Genomic DNA, 24,058 nt, shown 5'->3' on the forward strand with positions numbered 1-24,058 from the left:
ACACTGGGTGTGCTCAAGTGGAAAATAATCCAAGTTGCAAGGTGGTCCCTTATCCTTCCAGTGAGAAGTTCTAAAAAAAAAAAAAAATGCAGTTTAGGTCAACTTGAATATATAAACTTTTATAGGCATAGATGTCAAATGTCTGCTTTAAACATAATTTACCTTAATTGTACAATATATTTTAAATCTTAGGTGCTTTTTAAAAAAATGCTATCAGGTGACCTCTATAAAAATTTAAAACTAGCAGTTTCCTCATTTTACAATGGAGATGATCATAATAGTACACGATTTATAGGGTTGTTGTGAGGGTTAAAATATTTAATGCAAATAAAGGACTTAGAATAGCGCCTGGTATGCTGTGAGGTCTCAACCAAGGTCTGGGCGTACCTGTGTGTGTGTGTGTGGCCATGTGCGTTTCTAGCCCATATGAGCTTTGTTATTCAAAGTGTGTAAACCTCCGAATAGAAAAGACAATAAGGATGTGAGGTAAACAATCTTACCTTTTCTTTGGTTATATCGATAACTGTCAGGACCTGCATTCAAATTTCAATGGAAGGTTCTAGAAATGTAAGGTGAAATTGAGGCTATGGAAAAAGGCAATTGGAAGACAAAACCTCTGGAAAATAACAATGACTAACTCTCTGTGCAAATATGACTTCCTTTGTTTCTTAAATTTTTCCATGCATCCGAGCAAAGTTCTTTCCCTCTTCTCCCTTTTTCCCAGACAAAAAGCCTGTTTCATTACAGTCTTCACTTTGCTCGTCAAGACTGAGTGACTTTAGGTGCATTTAATTCAACTGGATTTATTCGAGGAGCTCGAGAACTAATTTATTTATTCTATTTATTTTTACAGCATGCCCATTACCCAGGGATTCTGGGCACATATAAATGATGTGCTTGGGATTGGCAAACAAGCACTGGTGATAAATGGACAGTGAGCAAACCGTCTGAAAACATTAGTCAAAAGGATTCTTCCCTTCCAGAAATGCTTGGTTAAGCAGGTTGGTCTTACAATTTTCTTGGATCTTGACATTTTATGTTCATACTGCTTGCTTTTCTTTTTTCTTTCTTTCTTTCTTTCTTTCTTTCTTTCTTTCTTTCTCTCTCTCTCTCTCTCTTTCTTTCTTCTTCTTCTTCTTCTTCTTCTTCTTCTTGACAAACACAAGAAGAGGGAGGTCCCTGGGTGACGTTGGGGCAGAAAGGGTCCCCTGTGGAGGAGTGGGAGGCACACAGAGGTGGGGGAGGTGCCCTCCAGCCATTAGCCAAAGGCCTGGGCTCTGTCCCGGGGAGGTCTATTTTGTGATTCACAAAGGGGAAGGTTCTGGGCAGGATGAGTCTGCATGTCCTCAAAAGGTCATATAGTTTCAACTCAGGTTCAAGGTGAAAAAAGTAACAATGCTTGTCCCCACTGAGGGGAGGTCAGGCAGGAGGACATGGAGGAGGAACTGAAGCTCTCCTACGTCCCCTACTCAGTAGACAAGCACGAACAGTGACATGATCAAAGGGGAACCCGAGTGCTGTTTGGTCACTCCCTTGATTCCCTCCTCATCTGGGGAGGCCCTTGGGAGACCACACTGCCCCTGCTGCTGGCTGTCAGCCTTTGAGCAGGTCACCTCATCTCTCCAGACCTCCTCTCCTTATCCAAAAAACGAGGAAGGTGGCCTGTAGTAGAAGTTTTCAGAGAATGTTCCCTGGGAGCCATGGGGGCCGTCAGCGGTAGCGCTGACCAGTCTGTCACGGATTTCTGTCTGGTAAAAGGAGTTCTGCTGGAAGAAATAAACTTGATGACCACTTTTCTTTGTGATTTCTAAGGTGATTTCTGCTTTTTGTCCAGCTAATCTTTTCCCCACAAATTGGGTTAACTCTAATTTGGGTCTAAACTTGAGGTGTGGGCAACCTCTCTTGTGGGGGTACAGGAAAAGTTTGCCAACAAGGCCTTCTTTAAGACCCCTCCCAGGTGATTGTGGGGGCTGTGCCCAGAGCCCATCGGCCATTTTTACAGAGTTTGATGAGAGAAAGTGGCTGATTTTAAAGAAGCAGCATCAAAACGTTGTGGCTTCGAATGGGCCTCTCAGTCCAAAGTGCCCTCTAAATGGAAAAAAAATCATTACAGCGGGACTAATCACTTCTTAAAGCGATAAAACACAGGCCCAGGCAAATAAATATGGTGGCGGAATCAGCCAGATTTAACTCTGAATGGAAAATGGTTTTTGGCAAATAGGCCTGGGAGCCACGAACACACGACCAACTCAGCAAGAGGTAGAAGCAGAGACTTCGGCTTTCCGAGGGTGCACCTGTTTGGGACCCAGGCGAGTGGAGACACCGCACAGAACCCACGTGTGTTAATGGGCCACGCGAGGCTAACCTCCCGGCGTCCACAGACGGTGGAGAAACCAGAAAGCAAATTAAAGCCTAAATGGGTCACCAAATGCTTTTTGGTTTTCCTTCTTGAGCAGGACAGAACTTCACGGCCCCACCTGCCTTTCTGTCTAATGCAGAGATTTTATAGATTTTCCCCAGCAGCAAGAAGGAGGCACAGGCATCTTGTCAAACCCCAGAAACCCTGGTTCTTAACTGAGCCTGAGCTGTGTGTGTAGATAAGTGGACTCCCCGCCTGTTTGGAAAACAAACCAGAAACAGCCCTGCATTCCTTCCCATTGGCTGGAACGCTTGTATCTAGATCAATGACTCCAAGAATTCTACAGTTCACTCATAGTTTTGGCTTTCTTTGTAATTTTCCATTCCCCCGACCAATAACGCATTGCCAAGCAACCTTTCATTTTCTGGGGATGCATAAACAGGGAAATAGTTTTGAGCTTTTGACGTCATGGGGTTGGGGAGGAGCAAACGCCGGTTCTGGGTAAGGTTTTGGTCCCAGCTCAGGCTTTGCAGCTAGTTCTCCATGTAACCTTGGGAAAAATCAGTTCACCTCGCTGGACCTCAGTTTCTGCATCTGTAAAATGGGAATGATGGAACTTACTCTCTTACACAGTTACTCTGGGGCTCAAACACGACAATGACGCTTGTGAAAAGCTTTTTAAGCTTCAAAAAGCTTAAAAATATAACATTATTAATGAAATGCTTCAGTTAATAGTGAATGGTCATGAAATCCTCTTAAATGAATGGCCGTAAAGACTAAAATATTAAGGGCACCTGACTGGCTCAGTTAGTGGAGCACGGGACTCAGGGGTTGTCAATTGGAGCCCCATGTTGGGGGTAGAAATAACTTAAAAAAATAAAATCTTAAAAAAAAAGACTAAAAAAATAATAAAAGAAGGTTTGTTTATTTTTCTTCTACATTCTTATGGCTACTGCCCTGGTTTCGATGCTCATCAGGGAACTCCCGTCAACTCTTGGTTGATGTCCCCCGCCCTTCTGCTTTCTCTCTACTACCCACGTTTTGTCCTCTTCACCGATGCTAGCGTGTTCTTTCAGAAACCACAGATCTCTAAGCGTGGCCCCTTCCTGATTTTTTTAAGATTTTTTATTTATTTATTTGACAGAGATCACAAGTAGGCGGAGAGGCAGGCAGAGAGAGAGAGGAGGAAGCAGGCTCCCCGCCGAGCAGAGAGCCTGATGCGGGACTTGATTCCAGGATTCCTGAGATCATGACCTGAGTCGAAGGCAGAGGCTTAACCCTCTGAGCCACCCAGGCGCCCCCCTCTCCTGATTAAACCCTTTCCTGGCTCTGTCTCTCCGATAAGACCAGGCTCCCTGTATCTTAGCATCACACGCAGGTCTCCTGGTTCCTCCCCCTCCCTACCTCTCCAGCTTATTTTTAAGCTCCAGCAATGTTAAAGGATTTTAATGTTCCCTGAATGCTATTGTCCATACACTGTCTCTTCCTCCCTTTCTGGTCTGACCAGGAAACTACTCTACTCCATTTTCTAGCCTTCATGTCCTAGATGCCAGGAAGCTTTTCTGAGCCTCCAAGAGAGGGTTCATCAGTCCCTCCTCTGTGGCAGTTGGTATCTGATTACCTTTCTCCTGCTTGGCACTCTCCTAGAGCTCGTTGGCTAAACTACCTCTCTCTCCTGCCTGATTGTGATCTGCCTATAGGGAAGGATCCTGCTTAGTTCCTTTGTGTAAAGGACCCATAGAGAACATTCTCACTTGTATGTTTTCTCTCACCTGTCCTTGAACAGTGCTTGGCCACTGAAAAAGTGGATGATCTTGGGGCTAAGAAAAGGTATGTCAGGATTTCTGCCCCTACTCTGAATGGCCTTGTTCAATGGATTAGATCTCTCCTCTCCATCCACCCCTGCCCTGTTCCTTCTTCTCTATTTTCCTTCTTTCAAAGAACTTCCAAATACCTCGGTCAACTTCCCCACTGAGAGTGGTCACTGTGATCTTGTTGTGTGGGGTGTGCTCTGCTCCCAAATTTCAGCATGATGGACGGGGATGGGACCCCTGGACAGGGAGCCGTGCAGAGGCCCTATGGCAGCTTCTTCTCTGATTTCTAATGGTCCTGGATCTCAGAGAAGTGCCTGTTTAGCAAACAGGCCTCATTTACTAATAAGGATTTATTTAAATAAATTATTTAGAATATATACAGAGATATATAAATCAGTCCATGGTTATGTTTTCAAAAAATTGTATTACTAAAACTCCTCTGTGTAAATGCTCCTCCTGTGTTACATATAACATTGGATATTAGTGTATATATAAATTATTATTTTCCTGGTTTCTTTATGTGAGAATTCCAGGACACAGAAAGGCTAAATAACATTCCTAGAACCGTAAAATAGTTAATGGCGGTGTTGGGATTCAAATCCAGACAGTCTGAAAGCGAGAGATTTGGACAGATCAAGATCCTTTCTCTTTTAAGAGAATTAAGGCTCTGAATGATGTATACTTTGGTGGATTTTATGCTCAAACTATTATCCTTTTTGTATAGATTTACCACTAAAATAGGGAAAGAGGTGAGGAAATATAGAGGAAAGGAACAAAATAACGGGATATTTGCTATAACACGAATGGACCTTGAAAAGATCATGCTTTGTGAAATAGGGCAGACCCAGAAGGACAAATCTTACGTGATTTCACTCATATGAAGTACACAGAATAGGCAAATTCGCAGAGACAAAAGTGGAATAGAGGTTACCAGGGCCTGGTGGGGAGGCAGACCTGGGAGTGATTGTTTAATGAATAAACAGTTTCTGTTTGGGATGATGAAAAAGTTCTGGAAATGGTTGGCGATGGCAGTTGCACAACGTTGTAAATGTACTTAACGCCACCGAGCTGCGCACTTAAAAATGGTAAAAATGGTAAATAGCATGTATATATCACCACAATAAAAAAAGAAAATAAAAAGAAAAGTAGCAGTTTTATAATCCCGGACAGTGACTTCCTCTGGAGGCTGCCGAAGAGGCGGGAGGCATGATGGAGGACTCTGCCGTTTGCTCGCGGCAAACAGAATTTAATTAATCACAACTGAGCCCTCCCCGGCAGCCCTCCCCAGTGGGGCAGCGGCTCAGGACAATTACCGTTGGCAGAACAAAATTATGTATTTTGGGGGGGTAATATAAATTTCCTCCTCGAATTTAAGGAATTATGCAAATTTGGTGTACTATCTCTAATATCAGTTTAATCAGAGCTCACTCTGTTCTGTACACAGTCAACGTGGAGTCATGGGAAATGCGAGGGGTCGGCTGAGAGCAGAGGAAAAGTCTTTCTCCAGCCTCCCGCCTGGTTGACCCGAGGCAGGAGTTGCAGGGCTGTAGCCCAGTCCTGCCAGAAACTGTTTTATTGGGCCTGCGATCGTGTTTATCTGAGTTGCCAATATTTTAAGACGTGGCCATTCTTACAAATATGGATTTCTGACTTTTCTGGAAAAATCTGAAGGCCCGGTTACAGGGCCCCAGGCTCATACGCAGCAGAGGGGTGGTGACCGTCCCGTCCAGACTGGGCACGTGCCCCTGGCACTTCCAGCCTATCCTGCTCTCACTCACTCACTCATCTTTTCTGGTCAGCCCCCGGGCGTTTGCCCTCCCATCTTGGATGCAAGTCTCCCCTGACCTTTATTTCACGCCTTCCGTAAAACCGCTTCGTCCTCCAATTCCCTCCCTTGGCAGCTCTTCGTGCCTATAGCTCTTACTCTGCCTACACTATTCATGGCCCTCATCATGGATTATCTTTTATAATGTAATGGACGTGACAGAAAGTTCTAGACTTCCTGAAACAGCAAATGCAATTTTTTGCACTTCTCTCTATTTCTACTTTTGAAGGCACAGTCGCTCATGACCAAATTAGATTGTAAGACCCTCTAGTGCATAGACTACACCTTAAAATACCTGATTTTCCTAGCACCGGCATGGGTTGGGTTGGTGTCAATAGTGAATCAATGGGTTTGGGAACCACTCTAAGAATACAGATGACTCCTGGGTTCGGCTGTTTAGAGAATTGTGCTAATGCAGCTAATGACATGGACTTCATCCCTTGGAAAGTCAATCCATTTATCCCATCCTGTGGTCATGGACCAGATCTCATCCTCTGGCCAACAGCTGCTCTTGCCCAAAGGGCAGAAAGAGCGAGGGACTCCTGCAAATTCATCCCTTAGTCCTGGGGAAAAATTCATGGCTTCTGGGTTGGTCTTATTATTTTTGTACAAGGAAGCTGTTTCTCAGACTACAGGTACTTTTACAAAAGATGGCAGCTATTTGTTTTTAAGTTCATTCTGCCATATCTTGAGTGAATTGATGATGAATTAATTCTTGTAGCTCAGTAAGCAGTATTACTTATGTGCTAGGAGGAACAGTGGTTTGGATATGAGGAACGAAGACTGTGACAATCAGCAATGTTAAGATAGAGTGTGTGAAGTTTGTTGTTCTTGAGAAGTCACAGTAATTTATAGGAAAAACATTCTTGATCTTTAAAGAAAAAAAGAAAGCCAAAGGAAACTGCCAGGAAATTGAGTTTCAAAGTCTTGTCCCTTTATAGTTCAATACTTTCTAGTAAAGTCAAATTTGGGTAGCCCTTGCTTTGCCCAGTACAGCATTAGCTGGAACACGGGCATGTTCAAATCGTGACCATGTGGTTCTGAGATGCGCAGGATTCGGTAAATACAGTAGCAGGCAAAGCAAGGACCCCACTGATGTCCAGTAAAGGTTGGTACATTCCTCTTATCAACAAAGAAGGAGGGATAATCAAGGAAGATGAGAGGATATTCCCCATGATCACTGAAATAAACTAAAGAGCATACATTGTGAGCTACTTAATATTTCAGATGAAAGACTATGTTGCATTGATAGATTTGTTGGAAAATACCAAGACTCTCCTTCCGGCTCCTTGTACAATCCACCCTAATACAGTCTGTATTGGTCAGGGAAGCTAGGTTGTGCACAGTAACAAACAACCCCTACGTCTCATGGCTGAGTGCCTTCCAGCTGATTTCTCACTCTTGCGAAGTTATTTGTGCATTTAGTGATTCTGTCTAACACAGCTGCCCTCTCTGTACAACGTTGCAGGATCCAGGCTGAACAGAGGGCCCGCCATCCCGGAGCTATACCTCCAAGAACACGTGACCTCCTCGGGTGACGGGACAGAGGAAGAAGGTCTCACGCTGATAATTAAAGGTTTTGGCCTGGAAGTGACGTGCTTTACTTCTGCTCCAGAACATAGTTCTGCCTGACTGGAAAGGGAGCAGAGAGATGTGCTCTCCTCACATGCCCCGAAGGAGAGGCAGAGAAGAAATGGGTAAGCGCTAGACATCGCTACCACACATTTCCAATCACATTTGGAGTTTCTTCCCCTGACACTTACATACCAAAATCATCTGGTCGGTATTCCAGTTGTTCTCTGTAAACTTAGATTTGAGGAATTGGCAAGAAATATCATCACTTTATTTGGAAATACAACTCAGGAAGAGAGAGAGAGAGAGAGAGAGAGAGAAAGAGAAAGTAGATCTTCATTCATTCAAGTGTTCAGCAAATACTTGTTGAATGATCCAGGTGCTGGGATTCAGCAATAATCAAACACACAAAAGTCCTTGTCTTTTTGAAAGTGCATTTTTGTGGGAGCGACAGACAATAAAATATACGTATGATGAAAACAATAGGCATATACTGTAACTCAGATGAGAATTAGCGTCATGTCCCTGGCCTTCCCTACCCAGGGAAGGCCACCAGGAACAATTTTTTTCAAATAATAATACATGGCAGGCTTGGTGGGGAGAGGAACCGAGAGTGGGTTTATGATCTAGATTCTACCCCCAGGGATTTTACGATGGGGGCATGAGATGGGGACTTTATAGACTACAATAAAGGTTAAATGTGATTTTTAAAAAATAAGAATTAATATTTACTGACTGTCAGCTACGTGCCAAGCACATTCCATGATTTAACTTCTTCACCTTTCACAACCAGTGGCTATCTCATTTTTCAAAAAGGCAAACATAAGCCATGATTCCTAGAAGGTAAGCAATTTGTCCAAGTTAACACAGGTAAGAGTCAGCAGAGCTGGTTCAAACCCAGCTGTCCACCTTCAAAGTTGTGCACTTAGATCCTGTACCCTACTGACTTCTCTAAATGTGATAAATGTCACAAGAGAAGTGCTACTTGGGAGGAGGGAAATCAAGGAAGGTTTCTTGGAGGAACTGGCATGCCTGGACCTAGGTGAATTACTGGGATTCAAGGAGAGGGCATTTGAGGAGGTGCTTGTATAAACAGAGATGTGGAGTCAAAAAAGCTCAGGGCAGGTTTGGGGAGGACCAGAAATTTGTGTTTGGCTAGAACTGGTACCAAGAAATAGGGAAACAATCTTGGAAAGAAAGTTTATGGTCATATCACAGAAGGTCTAAAATGCCAAGCAAAGGAGTTTGAACTTTGTGGAAAAGAAAGCAATAGTAGCTATTGAAATTTTTGAGCAGAGAATAGAAAGAAGAAAGGCTGTGTCTTAAAAGAAATAAATTGGTCAATGGTGTCAAGAATAGATTAGACAGTTTGGTCAGGGAGATCAATCAAGGGTACTGTAAAGGGTATGTCAGCGGAGTGGAAAAGCATGAAATGAGCAGTCATTTCAGAAGTAGAATGGAGAGCATTTGTAACGAACATGGGAAGGGAGGGCCAGGGAACAGGGAGGGAAGAATAAAAGATAACTCAACCTGGTGAAAAGTCTAGATATTCTTTATTTTCATACAATTTACACTTTGTTTCTGCTTCTAACACTTATCTTTGATCCCCAGACAGGAGTCAAAAAAGGAATTTTACTGCAATCTTGTTGTGAAATTCAATGAATGCCAATGGAACAAAGCTACTTAAATTACGAGCTGTAAAGCTTCAAATCTCTTCTCCCAATGAAAATCTCATTAGCCTGCCATTTGGAAACCAGCACATTCAAATTTGACTCTGTTTGGCTTGTACAGTTTGATCCCTTTAAAGTGATAGTTTTTCGGGAGTGTGGCAGGAAGCCTGAAATTTCAATTAGATAAGCCGGAGGTTTACCTGTTGGAGGAGAGAAGGTTTTATCGTCCTGTTGCTAGGTGATGGGTCTCTAAAGCAAGAGTTCAGTCTTAAAGGATCAGAACTCTTTTTAAATTCCTTTTCTTTTGAAAACAAACATCAATTTAAAACTAATTCCAGATGCCCCACTCTGGTTCTTTAAGGAATAAAACCACTTACTGCCATAAATTCCCCCAAACCTTCCGCTCGCCCCTTCCCCAAACTAGATAGCCCTAATTTATGTGGATGACCAGCCTTTACTATTTCTATAGGGTATGGATAAGAATAATGACAACCAAGATTAATGCTGGGAGCTGTTCTCCCTGCTTTGTTGCTTTATTTCATTACAATTCTAGGACGTATATACTGTTTGTGTCCCTTTAATGGATAGTGTGAGGTTAATTTTATATGTCAACCTGGCTTAGGCTATGGTGCCTGTTGTTTGGTCAAACACACATCTAGATATTGCTGTTGAAGGTATTTGTTGAGAGATGATTAACACTTAAATTAGTACACTTCTTAAAAATATATTTTATTTATTTATTAGAGAGAGAGTGAGAGAGCAAGAGCAGTGGGAAGGGCAGAGGGAGAAGCAGACTCCCCAGAGCAGGGAGCCCGATGTGGAGCTTGATCCCAGGACCCCAGGATCATGACCTGAACTGAAGGTGGATGCTTCACTGACTGAGCCACCCAGATGCCCCAAGTTAGTACACTTTGAGTAAAGCAGATTATGTTCCATAATTTGGCTTCTAATCATTTGAAGGCGTGAAAGCAAGCTCTGAGCCCCGGCCCTGAAGTAGGAATTATCCTCAGGAATGCAACACACAAACCCTGCCTGAGTTTCCAGTCCACTGCTCTGTGCAGCTCTGATTCCACAACGCAACACTGACCATCAGAATTTCTTTTTCTTTTTTTTAAGATTTTTATTTATTTATTTGACAGACAGAGATCACAAGTAGGCAGAGAGGCAGGCAGAGAGAGAGAGAGAGAGAGAGAGGAAGGGAAGCAGGCTCCCCGCTGAGCAGAGAGACAGATGCGGGGCTCGATCCCAGGACCCTGGGATCATGACCTGAGCTGAAGGCAGAGGCTTTAACCCACTGAGCCACCCAGGTGCCCCGGCCATCAGCATTTCTTGCCTACCAGCCTGTCTTATAGTTTCAGACTTTCTAGGTCCTGCAATTCTGTGAACCAGTTCCTTAAAATCGATCTCCATCTCAATCTCTATCCATTGGTTCTGTTTCTCTGGACAACCCTGGCCATGGCAGAGGGAGAAAGTGAGGCTTACCTAGGCTAACTCGTTCAAGGTCACACAGGTGGTCAGAGGTGGAAGCCTGCATGTCTAACCAGTGAACTATTCTACCTCCTGTGCCAGGACAGGGAGTTACTCATGGCGATTATATTCAAACTTGAAATACATTTTTTTTCAAACAAACAAAACAATTTTTTAAAAAGCTTTTATTTATTTGTTTATTTGACAGAGACAGCAAGAGAGGGAACACAAGCAAGGGGAGTGGGAGAGGGAGAAGCAGACTTCCCATGGAGCAGGGAGCCCAATGCGGGGCTCGATCCCAGGACTCTGGGATCATGACCTGAGCTGAAGGCAGACATTTAACAACTAAGACACCCAGGCATCCCCAACAAAATAAATTTTTAATGGGAAATTTGCAATATGTACAAAAGTAGAGGGGATAGTACAATGAATATCTGTGTAAATATCATCTGCTTGAACAATCATCAACACACGAAGAATCTTCTTTTTTTTTTTTTCTGAGATATAATTGACACAATGAGTCAATTTGACACATTTTAGTTTTAGGTATACAACATAAGGACTTGATACATGTATGTACTATAAATTGATTGCCATGTTAAGTTTCACGAACATCCATCACCACACATAGTTAACAAATTTTTCTTTCTTGTGATGAGAACTCTTAAGATCTCTCTTATCAACTTTCAAATATGCAACTGAGTGTTGAACTCCTGGCTGATCTTGTTGAAGCAGTCTTTAATGAATTTTATCAGACTGTAAACAAGGAGGAGCCGATGCTGGAAGACAGTCTCTCTTCCTTGCACTTCCTCTCCTCTCTGATGGGGAGTCTGGTTTGAGTCTCCCCAGGAGGTACATCCTCTCTTTCCTGAGCCTCTTTCTTGACCCAGTCCCCGTGAATTCCAGGTCTCCAATCCCCTACATGCAGTTCTAACAACGATTCCTGTATACTTTTGGCTTAAGGAAGAGGCAGATCTCTTGGGTTTGAGTCCTGGGACAGAGAGATTCACTGCACTATCACAAACATCGTTCTCTTCTCCTAAAGATGCAGGGGTATGATCTGTGTGGAAATTAGGGGTGTATACAAAATTTACAAAGCCGCTTTAAGAGAGGAAAGCATGGTCCCCAGAGGGGGAACCTGGTACGGCCCAGGGGTGAAGTGTGCATCTCCAGATCCCAGACTGTATGACGTGACACAGCAAGGTACTGTGTTCCCTGGGCTGTATTCACTGGGAACAGTTAGACCTGAGTGTACATGGGGCCCATCGTCAAAGGCAGGAACTTCTCAGAAAATAGTACTTTCTAGGAGGGTCTCACCTAAAAACCCATACCTAGCAATGAGATAGTGGAATGAATCATTTGCACAAATGTCACTATAATTTCCATCTCTGCCCTTGAGTAGTGCCCCCCCATACCAGCTCTGGACTTGGCCATATGAGTTGCTTTTGTCAAGGGGACAATAACCAATGTGACACAATCACAGGCTTGAAAACTAGTGGAGCATTGGGCCTTGCTCTCAAGGGAAGGAGACCAGGAAACTGGAGGCTACGAGGCCATTTGGAGAAGAGGTGAGCCATCCCAGCTGAGGGGGCTAAACCACCCGTGAGTGAGAGAGGCCATCTCCTCAGCTGGCCGGAGTATCGCCCTCGCCCCGCAAAGACGACAAGAACCCTGGTTTGGATGCATCTTCTCTCTCTTCTCTCTATTTCCTCAAGTCTACACACTTATATACGCTTACATGACCAATCAGCGAGCAGGGTACAGGAGCGAGCGAATCAGGCTGTGCACCTAAATGAACAACTTCACTAGCAACCAATGCTGTTTACTTCCTCTTTGGGCGTTCCGCTTAGTCTCACGAGGCAATCCTAACCTGGCAACTAGCCAGGTGCCATCTTTTAATGGCGGAGGGGCCATTAAAGGCTGGCCAGGGGCCTGCCTCCGACACCGGAGCACCCGAGAGGCCCCAACAGGGCTCAGCTGAGCCAGTCCAGGCAAAGCTCCCAGTTGACTCCCAGAATCATGAGCTAAATACAAGATAAATTGTGCTGTACAAAGGTATTTAATTTCAGAGAAACTTATTATGCATCATAAGCTAAGTGAGAGATACCTGTGCCCTTCAATAAAGATAGCATTTCCTCCTAAAGTTCTCAAACATGTCTAGCAACTGCACTAGACCCAACATACCCATAAGCTGTTAACTTTATGAAAGAACTTGAGTTCTTTTCTTTTTAAAAAAAAGATTTAATTCATTTATTTATGTATGTATTCATGAGAGAGTGAGAGAGAGAAAGAGAGAAAGAGAGAGCATGCCCAGGTAGGGAGGGGAAGAGAGGAGAGGGACAAGCAAAGTCTCCTCCAAGCAGGGAGCCCAAGGTGGGGCTTGATCCTATGACCCTGAGATCACGACCTGAGTGGAAACCAACCGACCGAGCCACCCAGATGCCCCGAATTTATTTCTTTTGCATATTTTAAATATGATTTATTATTTATATTTCAACAATCCAATTGTTACCCATATCAATGTGCATGAACTTTCTCTCAAGTCAAAATTTAGCAATAAATTATATTTCGTAGTGAATTTTAGATTTTTATCTTGATGCCAGTCTAATGAAAAGGTGATGTCAACAACGTTTACGACTTACATAATGTATTTCACATTTCCAGAGGTGTCCAGCTATTGTTAGTTAGACAATTGCAACAGCATCCGGGTAAGCGGGAGGGTACATGTTCCAATATGCCTCTAGGGCGTAAATTCTATGAGAGCAGCACTACTGCCTGTTTGGTTTATTGTTTATCCATAGCACCTAGAACCTAAAACACAGTATATGCTTTATAAATAATTTGTTCAATGAATGAATGGTTATGGACCCCAAATACTTGCTTTCGTGTCTAGCTCTTTTTTGGGTACCGTGAAAAAATGCATTTACGCCCCACATTTTCTATTCTCTATTAAATGGATTACTTCCTTTGTTCTACTTAGCCATCTTTATAGCAAGGCTACTAATGTCAAAAATACTCAAATAACTCCTTTTTAAAAGTACTATGTTAATTTCCTTAAGTACTGCAGCTCATCAACCATTTCAAAGAATTTGAGATTGCCACAACTTGTATTATTTCTACTAATATTCTTTTTAATCTAGCAAGGAAGAGAACTCTCCAAGACCTCTAATAATTGATAAGGCCATTCATTGTGCATAAAGCATAAACCACAGTGGCGGACAGAGTCATCTTCATGTGAATGAATGTCAATCCACTCTCAAGCTTGGGCTGCTGCATTAGGGATACGTGTTGGGAAAACCTGGAACAGCTTCAATCAGAAGTTATTCCTACCAGAAACTGCTGAATTCTTGTTGTATAGCTAATGATTGCCCTAAAACTGAATTCTTAGCTCTGTCTGCACTTTTGAGTCACTCAGATCATTAAATATATATAGATCTACTTCCTATATGGTATATGTATAGTGGGTATATGGAGACTCTCTGGACCAGCATCAATTTTTCTGTAAGCCTGAAACTGCTCCAAAAAGATAAAGTCTATTAATTAAAAGAAAGAGAAGAAAAAGAAAGATACTCCCCCCGCCCAACATATTCACACTAATGCCTAGTCCCCCAGACCACATGAATCAGAATCAGAATTTCTAAGGCTGGGGTCTGGGTATCCAGATTTGATGAAATCTCCCCAGAGGCCTCTAATGGGCAACCAGTTTCCTGAACATTCGCCTTAAGGGTACTGCCACTTTCCTGGATAATAGAAGTAGCCCCTTGGTGGCAAATGGGTAAGGAAGCTTAATTTTGCTTCAAAATGTCTATTAATTGCTGAGTGCAAATGAGGAATAGAGGTGTTACAGGACCAGAGTTGAGCTCATGTCTGGAAACAGGGAAGCACTACTGAGCAATGCATTAATCACGTGCTTACCAGAGACTCATCTAAGAGCGAGCCCTGTTGAAATCAGCAACACTTTGTTTTATTGGAACCTCAGGTGCCTGTCTGCGCCAGATAATGGGCTTGAATTTAGCAACTCCCTGCACTGGGGGTTCAAGGAGACAGTCCCCCTCCCCCATATGTTTACAGTGAGATAGTCCGGGGTTGGCTCAGGGTCCTAATTACGGTAATAAGTGAGCATCCTTCACAATAAACGGCACACAGGATCCTAATTAATGAGCACAATTCATCTGAAGTAAAGAGTCCGCTGACTGCGCAAGAGGGATGCGTATCAATCAAGCCGGAGCCAGACGTGGGATCTGCGGAATGTGTTCCATTAATGCCATTTAACGTCTTTTATCAGAGGCTTTCAGAGCACTTTATAAACACTAGCTCTCGCTGCACTGTTGGGAAAGTTCCTGATAACGCGCTGGCTGTCAGCCCGCCAGCGATCGCCTTGGGTCACTCCCGGGACTCTGGCTCGTCAGCCCCTGGTGGCGCCCGGGGACCCTCTGGGCTCCACTCCCAGCCCGGACTGGAGGAGGGCCCAGGAAGGAACCGCGGCAGTTGGTGGCGGGGAGAGAGTGTAGAAAGGGCGGTTTGCGGTCCAGTTCTGACTCACATGGGCGCTTGAGACCAATCCCAGATTTCAGGGTCTCCACTGAGAAGTCATGATGATTCCTCACCCCGGTTTCACGGGGCTGCCTTGCTCCGCTGGCCCCTTCCCCAGGCAATACACTCACACGAACTCTTGTCAAGATTTAGTAAAGGCGGATGAGGATCCTTGTTAGGACTCTGCCTGCACGTGTACACAGCCTGCCAGCTCCTTCCATGGGGTTGAGAACTCAGTTGTCCATCGCTGTGACTATGACTGGTGTTAGGTTTCCTTTATCCCTTGGTGTAAGACTGGCGCGGAGAGACCAGTTAGGGACGATGGTGGGATCCAGGCAAGAGGGCCTGGGGGCCTAGCTCAGAGAGGAGGGCAGTTCTGAGAGCTAAGATTCAGTGTCCTGATTGGCTGCCGATTAAACCTGGGGTGGACTTTTTTGACTTGTTTCTGTCCCATCCAAGATTCCCCATTGTTTTCTTTTCCCAGGCCTGCTGTGGCAAACCCACACACTGAGAGCTTCAAAGAACAGAAATCTATTCTCTCAGAATTCTGGAGACTCAAAGTCCAAAACCAAGACTCTCTCTCCAAGGTTTTAGGGAAGAATCTGGGCCATGTGGTCCTTCTGCCTTCCTGTAGCTGACAGCTATCCTTTTTTTTTTTCTTTTAAAGATTTTATTTATTTTTTTGACAGACAGAGATCACAAGTAGGCAGAGAGGCAGGCAGAGAGAGAGGGGAAAGCAGGCTCCCTGCTGAGCACAAAGCGTGATGCGGGACTCCATCCCAGGACCCCGAGATACTGACCTGAGCCGAAGGCAGAGGCTTAACCCACTGAGCCACCCAGGCGCCCCGCTGACAGCTCTCCTTGGTATTCCGTGACTTATAGACTCCTCTGTCCAGCTACTGCCTGTGTCTTTACATGGTGTTCTTTCCTGTGTCTGCGTGTCCAAATTACTTTCTTCTTTTAGGAAACCAGTTACTGGAGTAGGACCTAATCCAATGGCCTCTGCAAAGACCATCTCTAGATAAGGTCATATTCACAGGTATCAGGGATTGGGACTTGAACATAGTTTGGGGGGAAACACAATCAATCTACAGTGCCCTTCAGGAGGTTTCAAGCATGGCAAAGACAATACAGTGGCCAACAGTGTTGATTCTCTTTCATGAGTGCTAATTACCATCACCCCCCAGATGCCTTCTTCCCTTCCAGACCTTCCCTTCCAAGGAGGGTCCTGGCAGGTAGGATGAGGTAGCTTCCCAGTAGAAGTGAGTGAGCCAATGTTTGAGCCTTGAAGGGGCTCCGGAAATCTAGATCAACCCCCAACAGGCTTTGGAGGAGACAGGGATTCCCTCATCCAACCCTCCCAGGCAAATTCCAGCTGACTGCCTTCTCGCTACTTAACAGGGCATTAAAACTGATGCCTTATCATCTAACAACAGATGTCATTCCTGGTTCTTCTGGAAGTAACTTGTTACATTTGCTGATATTAAATACTTTAACAACAAATGCAGTTCAAATGCCTCAAAAGCAGACTTTATAGAGTACACTCAACCCCTGGGTTACTGAATCTTCCCGAAACATTTACTACTAATGAAAGTCAGCTCATATGAATATTCAAATACCTTTTCCTAACACACAAATCAAACTACCATTAAAATATTTCTTTTTGGCACTTTCTGATGCCCCCTTTTCTGATGGCCCCTCAGATGGGCAGAACGCTGTAAGACTCTTCTCAGGGCACTGGCCTACCTGGGGATTTTCCAGTTTCCCAGTGTCAATACCATCAGCAGGATTATAAATGATGGGAAATGGGCATGAGAGAGAGAGAGAAAAAGAGGATGATGTGAACTTTCTGGTTTGGGTAGTTAATGGTAAGTCTGCCATTTCAGCAAATGGCATATTAAAGGAGAAGTTGGTATGTGTATCGTAGGAAGGGGTCAAAATGAGCTGAAGTTGGGACCTGTTGAGCTTGAAATAGAAGTGGGACATCCAGGTGGTGATGTCCCGAAGGTCAGTGACTATGGGTGGAAAGTACTGGAATGATATCTCTACTATAGATGTTGACTTAGGCATCATCAACATTTGATGGTACCTGAGGCCAAAGAGTGAATATGATCACTCAAAAAGTGTGAGGATAAAAGAGATAAAAGAGAATCCAAGGTGGAACTGGGGGTTCCCAACACTATGCACACAGGAAGAGCGACCATGAAGAAGCCTGAATGGAAGTCAAGGAGTGACTCCACAGATAGTAGATACATCAGGAGTTTGGTGGGACAGAAGAGGGACAGAAACAATTTGAAGGAGGAGAAGGTCAACAGGATAAACTCCCGCTTGGTGGTCTAGGAAGGTAAGAACTAAAAAACACGAGTTAAATTTTAGGAGAAGGAGGTTGTCTATTGATTGTCTGAAGGTAGTGGCTGAAGAGTGAAAAAATAGACTCTACAAAATATAGAAAATTATTTGAAGACTCTTGGCTAGAAAGAGTTGACAGGGAGAGAGAGAAAGGAAAGGCTTGAAGGTCCAGGAGAGAGAGAAAGAGACAGGATGATAAATGGAATAAAGCTCCTGAGACGGTTGGAGATGATGGGATCCAGAGCATTGGACTAAAGAAAATCTCTTCTTTCTTTTTTAAAAAAATTGTGGTAAAACACACTTAACATAAAAGTTACCATCTGAACCATTTTTAAGTATACAGCTCAGTGGCAGTAAATACACATTGTTGTGCAATTGCTTCCAACTTTTGGCTCCTGTGAATAATGCTGTTGTGAATATGGGTGTACAAATATGTCTTCTAGACCCTTTCAAATATGTCTTTCCAGAACCTTCCTCATCTTGCAAGATTGAAACTATGCCCATTGAACAATAATTCCCCCACCCTGTTACCCTGTTTCTCCAGCCCTGGGAAACCAAGACTGTACTTTCTATTTCTATGAATTAGACTTCTGCATGTACCCCAAATAAATGTCATCATACACTATTTATCCTTCTGGGACTGGCTGGTTTCACTTAAAATACTGTTCTCTAGGTCCATCCATGCTGTAGCGTGGCTGAATTTTTTTTTTTTTTTTTGAGGCTGAATATGTTTTTTGGAGGCTTTTTTTTTTTTTTAAGGCTGAATATTATTCTATTGTATGTGTAGACCACATTTTCTTTATCCAGTCACCCCTCTGTGGATACTTCTTTATTCATTCACCCCTCCTTGGACAATTGCTTCCAACTTTTGGCTATTGTGAATAATGCTGTTGTGAACATGGGTGTACAAATATGTCTTCTAGACCCTTTCAATTAATTTGGGGATATACAGAAAGTCACTTTTTTTTTTTTTTAAAAAAAAGGTTTTACTTATTTATTTGAGAGAGAGACAGTGAGAGAGACCATGAGAGGGGAGAAGGTCAGAGGGAGAAGCAGACTCCCCATGGAGCTGGGAACCCCATGTGGGAATCAATCCCAGGATTCCGGGATCATGACCTGAGCCGAAGGCAGTTGCTTAACCAGCTGAGCCACCCAGGTGCCCCAGAAAGTCACTATTTTTCATGAGCTGTCTCCAATATCCATACATCAGCCAGACAACTCTCCTGCCCTCTAGCCTCACTTCCTGAACCACCTAGGTATTTGCAGAGAGGCCTCTTTTCCCCTCTTATCCTCTCCCCTCTCCTCCTCTCTTCTGCTTCTGATCCCATTTCATCTTATTTTCCCCATCTCTGTCTATAAGTAACTCAGCTTACAAAGGCACATCTGTCTAATCTTCCCTGAGCATAACTTCACCATTCTGCTATAGACTGAATGCTGGTGTTCCTCCCAAATTCGTACGTTGACACCTAATTCTCAAGGATGATGCTATTTGGAGGTGTAGTCTTTGGGAGGTGACTAGGTCATGAGGGTGGACCCCTCATGAATGAGATTAGTGCCCTTATACAAGAGACTCCAGAGAGCTCCTTCATCCTTGTCCACCCTGTGAGCACACAGTGAGATGACAGGCATCTGTGAACCAGGAAGCAGGTCTCACCAGACACCGAATCTGCTGATGCCTTAATCTTGGGCTTCTAGCCTCCAGAACTGTGAGAAATAAATTTCTGTTGTTTAAGTCCCTCAGTCTGGGGATTCTTTTACAGCAGCCCAAATGGACCAAAACACCCACCTACTCAAGAATTCCCAACCCCTTCCTGGTTCCCATGGCACATTTGTACTCTTGGAGTTACCTTTCAATGTCCTCATAATTGGGTTCATTATTCCCTTTCCAGTCAGTCTTACACTTACATGCTCACCTTTCTCTCATTCAAGCAAATCCCTGTTTCCCCCACATGCCATGCTTGTTCTTACCTCCCTGACTCTGTTCATCCTGTTCACCTACTTCCAAATAACCTTCCTTGTGCCCTTGGCCTGAGCAAACTCTGTCCATCCAAGAGAGTCTATCCCAGGTGTCATCCAAGCCCCATTCCTTCTGTGCTTTGGCAAAGTCATCACCAACCATTGCACCACATTATCCTCTCTGGGCAGTGATTATACCTAATCTATAATGTGCAGGTTATACCTATATTATATTGTGCAGGTTAACTGTTCCTTCCCTGTGGGTGAGAACCATCTGACTTATGGGTTAGATGATAAAGTCCTTGAAGGCAGGTCCCTTGTCTCTTAATACCTTCCCTGCTCTGACTGAAACAGCTGAGAGAGGTGGTGGGCCTTTGGCTGGACAACCATCTCCTCGAGACATGGAAATAAGCTGGTTTAGTCTCAACAGGAAAGTAATAGGCAAAAGGTTGAGGCTGGAAAGGATTAGTGAGTTCTACATCAGCCCAGAAAGGAGAAGAAACTTCCTTAAGTGCTTTCAAGTATTTTTAAAAAATATTTATTTATTTATTTATTTATTTATTTGAGGGAGGGAGAATGAGAAAGAGAGTGTTGTGCAGAGCAGAGGGAGAGAAAGAGAATCCCAAGCAGACTCCCAGCTGAGCGTGGAGCCCAACCTGGGGCCTGATCCTACAGTCCTGAGACCATCACCCAAGCCAAAACCAAGAGTCCGCTGCCCACCCGACTGAGCCCCTGAAGCACCCCAAGAACATATAATTATTTAGTGGCAGAGATGTGACTTGCATTCGGAATGCCTGACTTTTAGAGCATCGCTTTTCTTTTATGCCACATGGGTGAATGTTTTGCCAGTGATTCCAGCAATTTCAGGTTAAATTTGCTTCAGCTTGAAGTGGCAATCACAACTCCGATTGCTCTTTGTGTCCTATACTCTCCAGTCATCTGAGCGTCTCTCAGCATCTCATTTCATGTACACGTTCCTTCAGAGAATGGGAGGCAGAGTCTTGAAAGTGGCCCCAGAGACCTCCAGGCTCCTTTTCGAATACCTCTGTCCCTGGACAGCTCATGATCTCAAAGAAGCAGACAAACCTACTTGGCCACCTTATTGATAGTGTCAAGTTAGCTATCAACTAGGTTTAAATGATAAAGTCTCATAGGACTTTTTTAGAAATGTGATGAGTGGCGATAATCAGACTAAGGAATAATCAGATGGTCAGAATGGGTTTTAATCGGGGCGCCTGGGTGGCTCAGTGGGTTAAGCCGCTGCCTTCGGCTCAGGTCATGGTCTCAGGGTCCGGGATTGAGTCCCGCATGGGGCTCTCTGCTCAGCAGGGGGCCTGTTTCTTTTCCTCTCTCTCTGCCTGCCTCTCTGCCTACTTGTGATCTCTCTCTGTCAAATAAATAAATAAAATCTTTAAAAAAAAAAAAAAAGAATGGGTTTTAATCATTCATGTTGCAATGATGACCAGCTGCCAATGTTACCAGATTAAGCTTATCACTGTTTGACGCCAAGTTCCTTACTAAGGAACAAAGTTTATCCATAACCACTGACTCTTGGACCTGATGCCTGTTAAGGACTTTGCAGCTGACTAAGCAAACGTGGATTACCATAACAAGTCACTAAGTTATTGGTTAACATTAAATGGTAATGAAGTCTTTGCTAGGATTGTGGGTACAACAAAGATGCAAAATCAAATGTAGACCTCTGGAGGTATTTAATGCTGAGTCCACCGTTGACTGAATTCCTTTGTTATTATTATTTTTTTTTATTTTTTAAAGATTTTATTTATTTATATAAGAGAGAAAGAGCTAGTGAGAAAGCACAAGCAGGAGTAGCATCAAGCAGAGGAAGAAGCAGGTTCCCCACTGTGTGAGGAGCCCGATGCAGGACTCAATCCCAGGACACTGGGATCTTGACCTGAGCCGAAGGCAGACACGTAACCAACTGAGCCACACAGGCACCCCAAATTCCTTTAAACAAATTATGATTCTTCTTATTTTCATATTGCTTCCTTTTCTGTGATAACATGTTTTATATTTTCCACCATCCTGAACCTCTAATGTAACTTCTCTTCTTTAGAACAAATCCAACATGAGTTGTTATTGTTCCTTTTCTAAAGTAGCCTTGTAAATCATGTAAGTAAGCAAAATGTTCTAGTCGCCCCATGAAAAAAAATCACCAATATTGTTATTCTCTAGGAGACAGACAGTGTGCTATAAAACAATAAATTCAACATATTTTTATTAGTGGGATGGGAACATTTTATGTCACATTAGTTAATAATGTATAAATCTTTCTTTAAATGCTTTTTTTTAATTCTCTCTCCTCTACAGGTTATCATAAAATCATAATGTTGGAGTCATGTTAGTTTTCCATGGAAAATTCTCAAGATTTTGCCGCTATTGACAGTTCCCCTCAAATGAAAGCACACAGGTCACATGTTCTAATTCCATTATTCATACATTTGATACTACAGATGATATGTAGACCATAATTCATTTCTAGAAATTGTCATAAAGTGACTGTCATAAAGCAGGCTATAGTCTCACCTGGGAACCATGTTACAATTAGGGGTTACATTTCTGATCCTCAATGCAATATCAAATATGCACTGGATATGCAAAACATGTGCTATAAAATCAAATATACAAAACTATTAACCTCCTCAATTAATTAAAATAGTAATGCAACAAATTGGGCATAAATGTACTGTGGACATTGTACAACAGGCTTCCAATGGGCTATAAAGTGCATAAATAGCACATAAAAATTATGAGTGGTCCAGTCAAAGATGGACCTATTAGAAGCTGAAATCCACGTTAAGTCTTAAATTAACAATACTTCTGCATGTTAGGCTATGGAAAGGCTATGCATATTAGGCTATGGAAAGATGTTTCTGGTTGGGGAGTGGGGTGGGTTGGATGTTTGCACTACAAAACCCCCAAGATTGTTTGAAAGAACAAGTCTTGATTTTTGTGAATAGTGCTATTAGCAGTGGGGCTTGGAGGAGAGAGATGAGGACTGGGGTTCAGGCCCCTTGCATCAAAATCAGCTGCTTCCTATGAGCTCAGCAATGTACAAGGTACAGGCTTAGCCCCAGCTGAGGTCTTGGGACTCAACGTCCTTAACTATTGAATAAGATGTTTGAGTAATGACCTTGGGTGCTAAACCTCCGTGATTCCACAGCCTAAAAGGGCCAATAAGGATGATTTGGATATCTAGGTTTCTTAAAAAGCTGTCTAAAGATGTTTAGAATAATATCTTCTCTATCTTCCTACATAAATTCACTTTCAGCGAAATAGAGTGATTCAAAGTAATTCTATCCATGCTGGGGATGTCTGAAAATATTTTAATAATCCTTCTGTATGGGGATTCAAGATGAAGTTGAGTAGTAGTACTGGTATCTTGCTGAAAAATTTACTTAAGATGACCCAAGTGACCTCCTTTTGACCTTTCATGTCTTGACTTAAAGCTACACAGGTAGCTGTTTGAGATCAGACTCTGAAGTCTTGGAAAACAATAAACCCGCTATGGACAGAATGTTGTGTTCTCCCTAAATTTGTAGTGAAGCCCTCATCTCCAGTGTCATGGTGTTAGGAATTGGGGGCCTGAGGAGGTGATTAAATCTTGAGGGTAGAGCCTCATGGGTGTGATTAATTCCTTTTATGAGAAGAGACTTGAGAGAAATGATCGTTCTCTGCTTTCCGCCACGTGAGGACACAGCAAGAAGATGGCCGACTGCGAACCAGGAAGAGGGTTCTCGCCAGTCACTGCACCTGCCCGCACCTGGATCCTGAACTTCCAAGCCTCCTGAACTGAGAAATAAATTATGTTGTTTAAGCCACCGAGTCTATGGTATTCTGTTACAACAGCCTGAAATGACTAAGGCAAAGTGCTTGGAATTATTTTCCTAGATGCATGGTTGAACATTGTTAAATTAATTCACACTTCATTAGAAACCTGCAAAAATTAAAAGGAACTTTCCCATTTTGACAGCATGCTGGATTTGATAACTGTGCCTCTGAAACTATTTAAAAATTATTTCCAGATGCATCAGTGGACTAGCAAGAAGGTAGATATACTCTCATACCACAAGCTAAGGAGAAGCTTTAACCTGTAGAAGTAGGTAGAGCGCTAAATCAACCTTTGCCTTGAGTGTCCGTATTGAAATCCAGTGAACTTGAGCTTGGCTTTCAGAGCCTTGCCGGGACAGTGATATTTGACAAAAGCCAAGACTGCCCACGGAGTGTCTAATTATAGGTCTCTTGCATAAAGCTGAGACCCAAAACACGGTTTCCTGAGGGTAATGATGAGTTGGAAATAAATTGGACTAAATCTGCGCCTAGGTTAAGGAGGGGGAAGGGCTGCAAGGAAACTGCCTCTCTTGCATCTTGGAGCATTAGAAAAGAAATCTTTCTTGATAATTCAAGATGATAAGCCTTCCTTCATGCAAATTTGTTGCCAAAACTTATGATACCTGATGATTCCTAAACCTTAAGGCAAGAACAGGTTAAA

At 43.2% G+C, this 24,058-nt stretch overlaps 1 long non-coding RNA gene across 1 annotated transcript; it reads left to right on the plus strand.

Moving 5' to 3' along the window:
• The first annotated feature begins 873 nt into the window (after positions 1 to 873).
• Positions 874 to 23,357, plus strand: LOC309848171. The gene is made up of 3 exons (XR_014302873.1): positions 874 to 1,001; positions 7,467 to 7,695; positions 21,877 to 23,357. It is a non-coding gene; the product is annotated as an uncharacterized lncRNA (long non-coding RNA).
• Positions 23,358 to 24,058: the final 701 nt, after the last annotated feature.

The sequence above is a fragment of the Mustela nivalis genome, assembly GCF_964662115.1.
Source record: "Mustela nivalis genome assembly, chromosome: 14".
Lineage (NCBI taxonomy): Eukaryota > Metazoa > Chordata > Mammalia > Carnivora > Mustelidae > Mustela > Mustela nivalis.